Below are 11,393 nucleotides of genomic sequence, written 5' to 3' on the forward strand. Positions count from 1 at the left end.
TATCTACCTAGACTCTCAAACTTGTTTCAATGCAAAATTCCTATCGAATCGTTCTCGTTTCGCATCAAAATGAAAAAAACTCATTAAATGATTATCTAAACCCATTAGAAGTATTTGAATATGAGGCTCTAGTTCTAGGATGCTTCTTAGGGGCCATGGAAAAGGGCAAAGCACTAAAAAAAATACTTAGACTATTAAAAAATTTCGTTTAGGACTTTATTGAACACTTGGTGTGAAAAGGGTTTGAAACAAAAATTTGAGAAAATGTGTAGTAATAAGTTACCCCTGCAAGAAAACATATTGTATAGAGTGCAAATAAACCCAATAACTCATCGAAAATCAACATTTCAACTAACATTTTAAAAAATCAAAAGATTGAAAATTTTAAGTTTTACCTCAATAATGTTGAAATGTGGAAAACCTTGAAGCAAATTTGAAGAAATCTTAATGTAAAGGTGTTAGAAATTATTTGAGTGTCAAGATTTCATGAAAATACTCAAATGTTTTTGAAGATATTTGAAGCTTGGAGGAATGGTTTTTTAAGATGAAAGGGAAAAGAGAAATTGGTGTTTTAAAACTGTTTTGAAAAACTCACAGTGTGGTAATTTTAAACCCAATAAGTATCAATATTTTTATACAAGTATCGATAATTTTATAAAAGTATCGATAATTTTAAATCAGTATCGATACCAAATTGCGATTTTATTTTCCAAGTGAAAAAGTTTTCCCAAATTGAAAATTTTAAGTTCTAAAGTGTTCTAAGTGACCTAAAATGACTTCACAAATAAATCCTAATGATTTCATGCATCATATGCATGAAAATGAAAAATGTAATCATGATGCATATGACTCATAAAGCACAATAGGTTCATTCAAAATATTGACTAAGTTAACCAAACAAATTTCATTCTAACAAGTTTAATGGCATAAAAATAAGTCATCCTAGACAAAATAAGGTCAAAATAGATCAATAAACTACATAAAACTCCCTCTACCTTTTTGCATATAAGAGCAATGAAAATCATACTATCATGTTTTTTGCAATACAAAAAATAATGTACAAGTTTAAAAATCATTCAAAGTGCATAGAAAAGATTCAACAAAAATTCAAGGCAAGTTGGTCAAACCTAGTTCTCTCATAAGTGTCCAAAATCTTTTCTTGTCTAAAGGTTTTATAAAAATGTCAGCTAATTGATGCAAAGTGTTTACAAGTCTAGAACAATATCACCTCTTTGGACATGATCTCTTTTATTTCAATATACTTAGTTCTAAAATGTTGGATGGGATTCTTAGTGAGACAAATAGCACTAGTATTGTCACACTTAATAGGAGTGATATTTATGTCAATTCCATAGTCCTTAAATTGTTTCATCCATAAAACTTGAGCATAACAACTACCAGAGAAAATGTATTCCACTTCGGTGGTGGACAACACAACACTATTTTGTTTATTTGAAAACCATGAAATTAGCATGTTGCTTAAGAATTGACAAGTTTCGAAGGTTCTCTTCCTATCTAGTTTGCAACCTCCAAAATCCACATCTGAGAATGCATGAAAGCTAAAGGATGAATACTTAGGATGCCAAAGTCCTAAATTAGGAATGTCTCTAAGATACCTAAAAATTCTCTTAATGGCTTGTAAATGTGATTCCTTAGGGCATGATTGATATCTAGCACACAAGCAAACACTAAACTTAATATTTGATCTATTTGTGGTAAGATAAAACAAAGAACCAATCTTAGAGCTATATAATTTAATGTTTACACATTTACCTTCTTCATCTTTGTCAAGCTTTGTGGAAGGGCTCATAGGAGTAGCTTGAGGTTTAAGGATGTCCATCCCAAATTTCTTTAGCATTTTCTTTGTATACTTGGATAGGTTTGTACTACTAATAAATCTTTTCCTTTTCTTTTAATGAAAAAATTTGTGTTAATATTCCCTTTAGAAAAACCTTTTTCAATAAGAAAATTTGAAAGTCTTTCATACCAAGCTCTAGGAGCTTGTTTCAAACCATATACAGCTTTAGAAAATTTGAAATTTTTGGATCTTCAAAATCGGGTGGCTATTCAACATGCACTTTTTAATTTATAAAACCATTTAGAAAAGCACTTTTGACATCTGTTTGAAATAATTTAAAACCATTAAAATTTGCAAAAGCTAAAAGCATCCTAATGGCTTTCATTTTGGCTACGAGAGCATATGTTTCATCATAGTCTATTCCTTCCTCTTGAATGTAGCATTAGCCAACAAGCCTAGCCTTATTCCTCACTATGTTACCACTCTCATCTCGCTTATTCCTAAAAACCTACTTAGTTCCTATAGTAGATTTTTCACTAGGTCTTTCAACTAGGGACTATACATTACTTCTCTCAAATTGATTTAAATAATCTTATATGAACAACATCCAATATTCATCATTTAATGCTTCTTTAATATTTTTAGGCTCTATGCATGAGATAAATGCAATATAATTACATGCATTTTTAAGAGATGATCTAGTAGTTACCCTTATTGATGGATCTACCAAAATCTTACCATTCTTCACATAGTTAAACTCCATTGGATACGTGACTTTCCTCTCCTCTAATGTAAGCTCCTTTAGATCATCTTGAGCTTATTCTTGTATCTTCTTACTTGATGATTGATCCACTTTATCATAATTATTAAAAATTTATGCATCATCATAAAAAACATGTATAGACTTTTCTACTACTAAAGTTTTTTTATTCAACATCCGATAACCTTTAGAATTTAAAGAATAAAAAAAAAAATTCCTTCATCACTTTTTGCATCAAATTTACCAAGATTGCCTTTTTCATTATTTAAAACAAAACACTTTCACCCAAAAGGATGAAAATAGCTAATGTTAGGCTTTTTGTTGTTGAAAAATTCATATGGAGTTTCCTTTAAAATATGTCTAATCATTACTCTATTAACAATATATCAAGTAGTTTTTGTGGCTTCTGCCCAAAAATATTTTGGTAATTTGTTTTCACAAAGCACAGTTCTAGCCATTTCCTTTAAAGTTTTATTTTTCTCTCAACAACTCCATTTGTTGAGGGGTTCTAGGTGCAGAAAAATTATGGCTAATCCCATTTGAATTACAAATATTATCAAAATCAAGATTTTGAAATTCGGTTCGATGGTCACTCCTCACACTAGAAATAGAGTAACATTTTTCATTTTGATTCATTTTTGAAAATGTGATGAATTTTTATAAAGCCTCATCTTTAATACTTGAGAAAAGAACCCAAGTAAATCTAGAATAGCCATCAACAAGCCATCAACAAGTACAAAATGCATATTATTTTCCACCCAAGCTAGTTGTTTTAATAGGCCCAAAAAGATCCACGTGAATTAGTTGAAGAACTCTACTAGTGCATAAACCATTAATAGGATTAAAGAAAAGTCTTCTATGTTTACCCTTAGTACATGCATCACAAATTTTGTCTAAATCGAAGTCAATTTTAGGAAGTCCTTTAACTAAGTCATTTTTGACTAATTTGTGCAATATGATCATGCTAGCATCTCCTAGTTTTCTATGCCATAACCAAGAAGAATTTTCATTTTTAACAACAGGGCATATGAATGAATCATGCATGTCATCTAAATACACCATGTAAGTATTTCCTATCCTATGTCCTATAAGAATAATCGTAATAGACACAATGTCAATTACTTTACATCCATTAGACTCAAAAATGACATTGAGGCCTTTATCACACAATTGACTAATACTTAATAGATTATGCTTACGATTATTGACATACAAAATATTTTCAATAAAAATTGAAAAGTTTTTACCAATAGAACCAATGCCTTCTATTTGTCCTTTGGAGTTGTCACCAAATGTAAGTTCTCCACTTATTGGCTTTAATTTAATAAAGTGACTTTTGTCAATGATTATGTGCCTTAAGCATTCACTATCAAGGTACCATGAGTTTTTGCTTGAATTGCCCACCTTGAAGCAATGCGCCTTTTCCTAAACGAAGAATTAATTTTTTATTTTTGGTACCCAAATTCTTTTAGGTCCATAAGCATTACTTTATAAGATTTTAGTCCCTTTAGGTATCAATTTAGAAAGGATATAATAAGTCCTTTAGGGACCTGTAAGAGCCCAAATTTGACCGGGCTGAAAACCAAATAAAAAGGGATAAATAAATAAACAATTTAACAGTCTAAGTCTTTTTACATCCCAAAAAACCCAACTAGCCTAAACCCAAACCCAAATAGACTCGTTACACCCAGCAGACCTATTTACACCCTTAACCCAAACAGAATACCAAGCCCAAATCAAAATGGCCTAAAAGCCCAAGAGACTTTAGGAAACAGGAAACCCTAGGGTTTCCTGAAGACTACAACGCCGCAGCAGCTTCTGGAAGCCTCGGGGAGCTCCTGTTCAACTCCCCAAATTGAAGCCATCAATGCACACTGGCGCGCCATCAATGCGTTGTCCAGTAGCTTGTCCCTCTCACGACCGTTCAGCGCCATGATCTCAGGCCTCACCTCCGACCTGGGTACCTCCGTTGACACCGAGATCCCCGCAAAAGAGGCTATCTCGTGGTCATCAATGCACAAATGGGTATCTGCCGAGATTTGAATCCATGACAGCAAGCCCATCCACCGAAATCTTCGCGAGTCACCTGCAAGAAAAGGAAACAAACAGCAGATACACAAAAAAGGGCAGAGCAAGGAAAGGAAAGAAATCAAAACAAAAAGGGCAGTAGATATACTAGAACATGAAATGGAAAGAAATCCTCTGATTTCTTTCCAAAATAGACAGTAGTTTAAGGCTATAAAGCTTCTCACAAATCTGTAAAAGGGGGAAAGAAAAAAGTTAATAGACAGAGGCATAGGAAAACACATCACAAAAAAGGCATTGTACACCAAACCTTTGCAATAAAATTTCAAAAGGCGATTATTTTTCATTATTTTTCTCTTGTTTTGTTTTCCTCTTTTTTTCATGAATATATAAACCGTTTTTAAAGAAAACAGTAATATTTAAAAGAGAAAGGGGTTACCTGTGGAAGGATGAGGGTTTTTAACCCTCCGACCACCATGTGGGGCGGTGTTCGAGTCGGCGCGTGTAGCGCGTGTGGTTGAATTGCTCGAAGGCTGAAGGCCAAAACCAGAGATCTCTCTTCCCTTATTCAGAGAGTTTCGAATTGTTTTTTAAAGAATGGTGTAAAATGATTTTTAAAGCTTAAAATTTAACTTATATAGCTCGGAAGAAACGGTGCCATTTTGGCTTAAGTCAATAAGCCTAAAACGACATCGTTTTAAGACCTAAGGATCCGCGTGTTGACCCGATAACCCGGGGAGGATCCGCATGTTTTTGAAGATTGGGATAATTGCCCAATTAGTCCCTCCACCCTTTTTATTTATTTTGTTTTTATTTTATTATGATTTAGCCCTAATATTCTGCTTCAGTTTTAATTTAGTCCTTGTAGTAAATGTTTTAAGTCTTGGATTAAAACAACGCTGCTTAGGGACAAGGAAAATTTCCTATGAGTCCCTAAGATTTTAATCGCTGCTTTCAATTAGGCCCGATCTCGTTTTTTTAAAAATAGCCTCGATTTTTGTTTATATTTAATTTTAGTCCTTTTACCCATTTTAATTTATTTATAACCTATTTTTATTATTTTATTATAAGTATACATATAATATATTTTATAATTATTAGTTATATGTTATTATATTATACTATTTCATGTTTTTTTTCTATTGTTATGTTAGTATATATATTCTAACGTATATCATTACTTATTATTTATTATAGAATATTTTTATCACATAATGTTTTTATATCCTTATACTATTCTATTATTTTACATTTTAATAATATATTATTTCATATTATTATTTATTATATATTATTTTACACAAATTATTATTATTTTACATTATTATCTATATATATTTTTTATTAATTATTTGTACATATTATATATTATTTGTACATATATATACTTTCATATTATAAGTTATAGCTATTTTTATACTATTACAAAATTTTTATTTTTATTCATATGTTAATAATTATTTTACTTATATTCTATTATTATATATTTTGAAGATATTATAATATTATAATACATATATTTCATCATTAATTACTTATTATGCTAAACTTACATTAAAAGTATTTTATTATGAATATAAATTCTTATACATTATTTTTAAAACAACATATTTTTAAATTCATATTATATATTACATATTGTATAATCAAATACTATTTTAAAATTATTATTAAATATCTTATTTTTATTATATATATATATATATTTTGTTAACAATTATTCACCTTATATTGTATTTTATATATATTAATTCTTTTTTGTATTTTTATATTATGTATCATGTGTTATATGTTATTTTATATTCGATATTACAGTTCATGAACATGTACATTGATATTGTATTACTCTTTTTCGTATATCATGCATTGTCTATGTATTACTTTGTATGTTTGTATGTTTTGTTTATTCATTCTCAATACATGCTATATATATCTTTGTATGTATATTGTTAACATTTGCCATGTATATATGATTTTTATATGTATGTATCTAATGCAAGACCTTTATATTATCGCCATCATTTTGTTTAAATGCATGTATTATTTACCTACTACAATAATATGTTACTATGCATGATTTATAATATAATACAATTCCCCACGCATCATTTTAAGGCCCCAAAGTTTTCAAAAAATATAAAGGCAATTCTTGGTGTTTGGAAATTTTGAGAAAGTAGTGCCCTAACTTATTGGGTTGCAACTTTTCTCGTTAAGTTCGAATAATCAAGTACCCTTCTTAGTTTTTAAATGTTTGCAAAACGTGAGCAACTGTCTTGGAATTGCAAAGCAATATGTCCTAACTTATTGGATGTAGCGTTTTGTTGTTTCGAGATAGGGATTTCTAAAAAGCTAACTTAGTGTCAATACTTTGATACGAGTGAACTCTAATTTACAAAAAAATAAAAATTTTCTAAAAGGGATGGCATCTTAAAATTTTTGAATCTCCGACATTAAAGACACTTGATAATTAATTAGGTACCAACTTTTGGGCGTTACGAGGGTGCTAACCCTTCCTCGTATGTAACCGGCTCCCGAACCATTTTTCTGATTTCGTAGACCAAAACTAATGATTTTAAAACAAAATGTTTTAAAGGTGATCCAATTGCACCTAAAAAGATTGGTGGCGACTCCTGTTTTCATTTTTAAGGTCGATTCCTATTTTCCAAAACCCGATTTAGAAATGGTTTCGACGACTTGGTGACTCCACTGGGGACTAATAAGAGAGTCAAGCCGTGTAATTGATTATCTCTTGTCTTAATGTCGAAAATTAAAAATTTTAAAATTTAATTCTCTTTGCATTACTTGTGTTTGTATTATTGCATGTGTTGCTATATCCTAATATGCATTGCATTTGCATGACTGTTGTGGTCACACCCTTAAGTGGGAATGAGAAGCTACGCCTTCGTGAGGTTTTCGCCTCCGTGCAGGATAGTGGATCACTTTCGGGATACATCCTTACCTATGGTTTCGTGAGATTTTCATCTCCGTGTAGCCATAGGGAAATGTATTCCCCTGGACCGAACTTGGTTCAAATGAGCTTATAATGGGTAAGAATCGAGGAATCTGCTGGTTCGGGTATCTCAAACTTTAGAACCAACCTCATATCGAAAGACCGTATGAGCCCAACTTAGTTAGGTTTAAACTTTAGATATTACCTTTATAAGTTATCGTTGAAATTTATTGATATCATGTGATACAGACTATCTCTTTTCTTTTGTTTGCATGTCATTTTGCATTTACAAAGATATCGGTTCACGATCAATTTCTAAGTTAGGAAGTTTTATTATGGAGAACGGACTTCTTGATAGAGTGGAAGGCAATGCCAACGTCCATAGATGGTCTGAGCAAACTCAACTAGAAAAGGGAGATAGTATAGCTAAGGGATACGTGTCGGAGTTGTCAGATTACACTCGTATTAGTGTCACGCAGAATAATCTCCAGGAGCATAAGGAAATTTGGGATCAGTGGGGAAAGAAACCAAGCAGTTATTCTACGGTAATTACGGAGACTAACTGTACTTGCTTGATGTTCAGATAGACGAGCACTTATTCTGAGCCCTTGCTCAATTTTGGAACCCAGTGTACAGTTGCTTCACTTTTGGGGAAGTAGATATGGTACCTACTGTGAAGGAGTACACTGCCTTGCTTCGTTGTCCCAGGTTTCAGAATGATAGGATCTATTCTCGAGCTGCTTGTGTCCCTACTTTTTAGAAGAAATTGATGATTATTACGGGGATGAGCGAGCAGTGGGCCATGGCCCGAATTAAGGAAAAAGGGTGAGTGCAAGTACATTTCGTGGGACGCTTTGAAAGATTTGATTCTAACACACCCTGATGAGACGAAGAAGGTGGATGTTTTTGTCTTAAGTTTGTATGGATTGATGGTTTTCCCTAGGGCTTTGGGATACGTGGATGAGGCAGCCATGGATCTTTTTCATCGACTCAGTAAAAAGGTCACTTCTGTTCCTACAATTTTGGCGGAAACATTCAGGTCTTTAGGTGCATGTAGGAGGGCTGGTGCTGGCAGGTTTATAGGGTGTGCTCAGTTACTTCTGGCTTGGTTCTACAGTCATTTTTGGTTGATAGATAGGGTGGTTTGTCGGGTCTTCTTCGGGGATTATTCATCGTTGAAAGACATAGTAGCTTCAATTAAGAGAGTTGATGTTCCAGAAGCGAATTGGATTGCGCTACTTCAGAACCTTCAGTCGAAAGATGTCGAGTGGAGGGCTCCGTGGATGATTCCTGGTGAGGTTCTTTACCGATGCGGCAGTTTTGATTGGGTCCCCCTGTTGGGAATTTGGGGTGCCATTGGTTATGCCCCTTTGCTCGTGCTGAGGTAGCATGGATTGAGACAGTTCGTACCAGCGAATCAGGGGTTGGCTCAAAGTGAGTTCGTATATAGAGGAGCCGATTACAAGAGGAAGGTTAGTGAAGTTTCTAGTGCTTGGAAAAAGACTTTTCGGTTAAAAGGAGTAGCTATTAGTCCTGCAACCACACCAGAATACATTGAATGGAGAGGCAGAAGGGTTAACGATAATATCCCTAAGCCAAGTGGGGAAGGAGCTCGACCGATGGAAGAATATTTGCAAGTAAGGCCTTCAGAGTTAGAAATTATGAAGTAGGAGTTCGAGAGAAAGAACTTAGAGCTTGAGAAAAGGATAGCAAAGCTTGAAGAAGAAAATATATACTTGAGTTTGGACATCGATGTTCAAAAGATGGAGCTCGAGAAAGAGAGAAAAGAAAAGAGGAAGATTAAGGAAGATCGAGATGATCTAAAGGAGCATTACAAAATGGCACAAGTATCCTTGAAGAGAGTGATAGTAGGAGGATCTTCAGATCAGTTGTAGAAAGAGGTCCAAGAGGAAAAGGCTAGAGCCGAGTATTGGGAGAGGAAGTTCCAAGAGATGCAGGTGCAAAATTTGGCATTAGAAGAAGAGAATAGAGGATTGAAGACTAAGGTAACTGAGCTTGGAAGATCCCTACGTTGGCACCAAAACCATAATTCTGTGGTCGAGTTAAAGGAGCTAAAAAGTAAGGTTGAGGATTTAGAAATGGCATTGCATGATGGTGAACTCCGAGTTGAGCAGCTCGAGGCACAAGAAGATTATCTGAAGGGAGAGCTTCATCAGGCTAGAGGACAGGTTAGAGAAAGAGATCATGTCATTGGTGAAGCCATAGCCCAGATTCGAGAGGTTGCTGAATATGTGCAAGACTTGGCAATTCGAGCTGATGTATTGAGTCTGATGTATTCATCATCGTCGGATATAGGACGAGAGTTAGCCCTTTTATTAGATAGAGTTAAAGCTTTGGGCCTTAGGGCGAAGGCGTATTTGTAATCCTCTTATATGTAAAGATATTCTTTTTTTAAATAAAATTTTCTAAATGAAGTTAAACCAGAATCGATATTCTTTTTTACATTCATGCATTTGCATCTCATAGCATTTCATCACATCATTTGCATTCAAAGTTATAGAAATACCCTGATTAGTTAAAGTTTACTTCCGAAGGTAGAAAAGAAAATCTGGAAATCACGCATCCTTACGGCACTCGTACTAAGACTAAGAGTATGGATCAAAGGTTCGAGCAATTACAAAAAGATATGCAAGATCAAATGCAGGAGCAGTTGGCTAAAATGCAGAATGAAATGAGGGAACAAATGCTAGAGGCTCAGAGAAACATGATGGCTGAAATGGCTCAGCTGCTGAGAGCTACTGATAAAGGAAAAGCCCCCATGGCAATCATTGAAGAGGATAATGAAGGTCCTCCTCCGGGTTTTACTCCACCTCATGTGCCACTGCAAACTGAGGCACCTCCTAGAAGGCTATCTGTCACCGTAAGGCCTCAACATGGGCCAGTTGATGCTGGAATCCCCGTAAATTTCCCATCTGGGTTGGGAAATAATTTGAGTGATAGCTCGGTCAACCCTATCACTCCTGATCTAGACTTGATGGAGAAGGAAAGAATGACAATTGAATCCGCGAAACAATTGGAAGATCATTGCAGATGGTTAGAGGAGAAGTTTAGGGTTTTGGAAGGCGCAGACAATCATCATGGGATTGATGCCAAAGATTTAAATTTGGTTCCAGATTTGGTGCTTCCTCATAAATTTAAGATTCCAGAATTTGAAAAGTACAACAGGACTACTTGTCCAGAGGCACATATAACAATGTTTTGTAGGAGGATGACTGGATATGTGAACAATGATCAACTATTAATCCATTGTTTTCAAGACAGCCTAGTGGGAGCAGCGGCTAGGTGGTACATTTAGTTGAGCCGTGCAAGAAACGGTTCATGGAGAGATCTTGCACAGGCTTTCATGCAACAGTATAACCATGTGACTGATATGACTCCAGATAGGATCACACTTGAAAACATGGAGAAAAAGCCTAATGAAAATTTTAGGCAATATGCATAATGATGGAGGGAGGTGGTAATGCAAGTACAACCACCATTGCTGGAAAAGGAGACCACCATGTTATTTATTAATACTTTGAAGGTGCCATTCATCACACACATGATTGGAAGTACCACGAAAAGTTTCGCGGATATAGTTATGGCGGGTGAGATGATTGAAAATGCTGTGAAGGGCGGTAAAATTAAGAGGGAAGTGGCTAAAAGATCAGCCCCAAGGAGAAAAGACAATGAGGTGAATAACATGAACAGTTTCAACTCCAGGGCAATCACAGTTGGACAACCTAAAGTAGCTATGGGTGAGCAACAAAGTACTCAAAGACAGGGATCGGGTACAAGACAGAATTCGGAGAGGATGCACTTCACTCCTATCCCTGTGACATATTGTGAGCTTTATCAAA

General features: G+C 34.4%; 1 long non-coding RNA gene across 1 annotated transcript; it reads right to left on the bottom strand.

Moving 5' to 3' along the window:
- Positions 1-4,155: 4,155 nt before the first annotated feature.
- LOC128284013 (uncharacterized) lies at positions 4,156-4,778 on the bottom strand. Its single transcript, XR_008274300.1, has 2 exons — positions 4,735-4,778; positions 4,156-4,644 (listed from the first exon to the last, which is right to left on the bottom strand). It is a non-coding gene; the product is annotated as an uncharacterized LOC128284013 (long non-coding RNA).
- Positions 4,779-11,393: the final 6,615 nt, after the last annotated feature.

This window comes from Gossypium arboreum, chromosome 2 (genome assembly GCF_025698485.1).
Source record: "Gossypium arboreum isolate Shixiya-1 chromosome 2, ASM2569848v2, whole genome shotgun sequence".
Lineage (NCBI taxonomy): Eukaryota > Viridiplantae > Streptophyta > Magnoliopsida > Malvales > Malvaceae > Gossypium > Gossypium arboreum.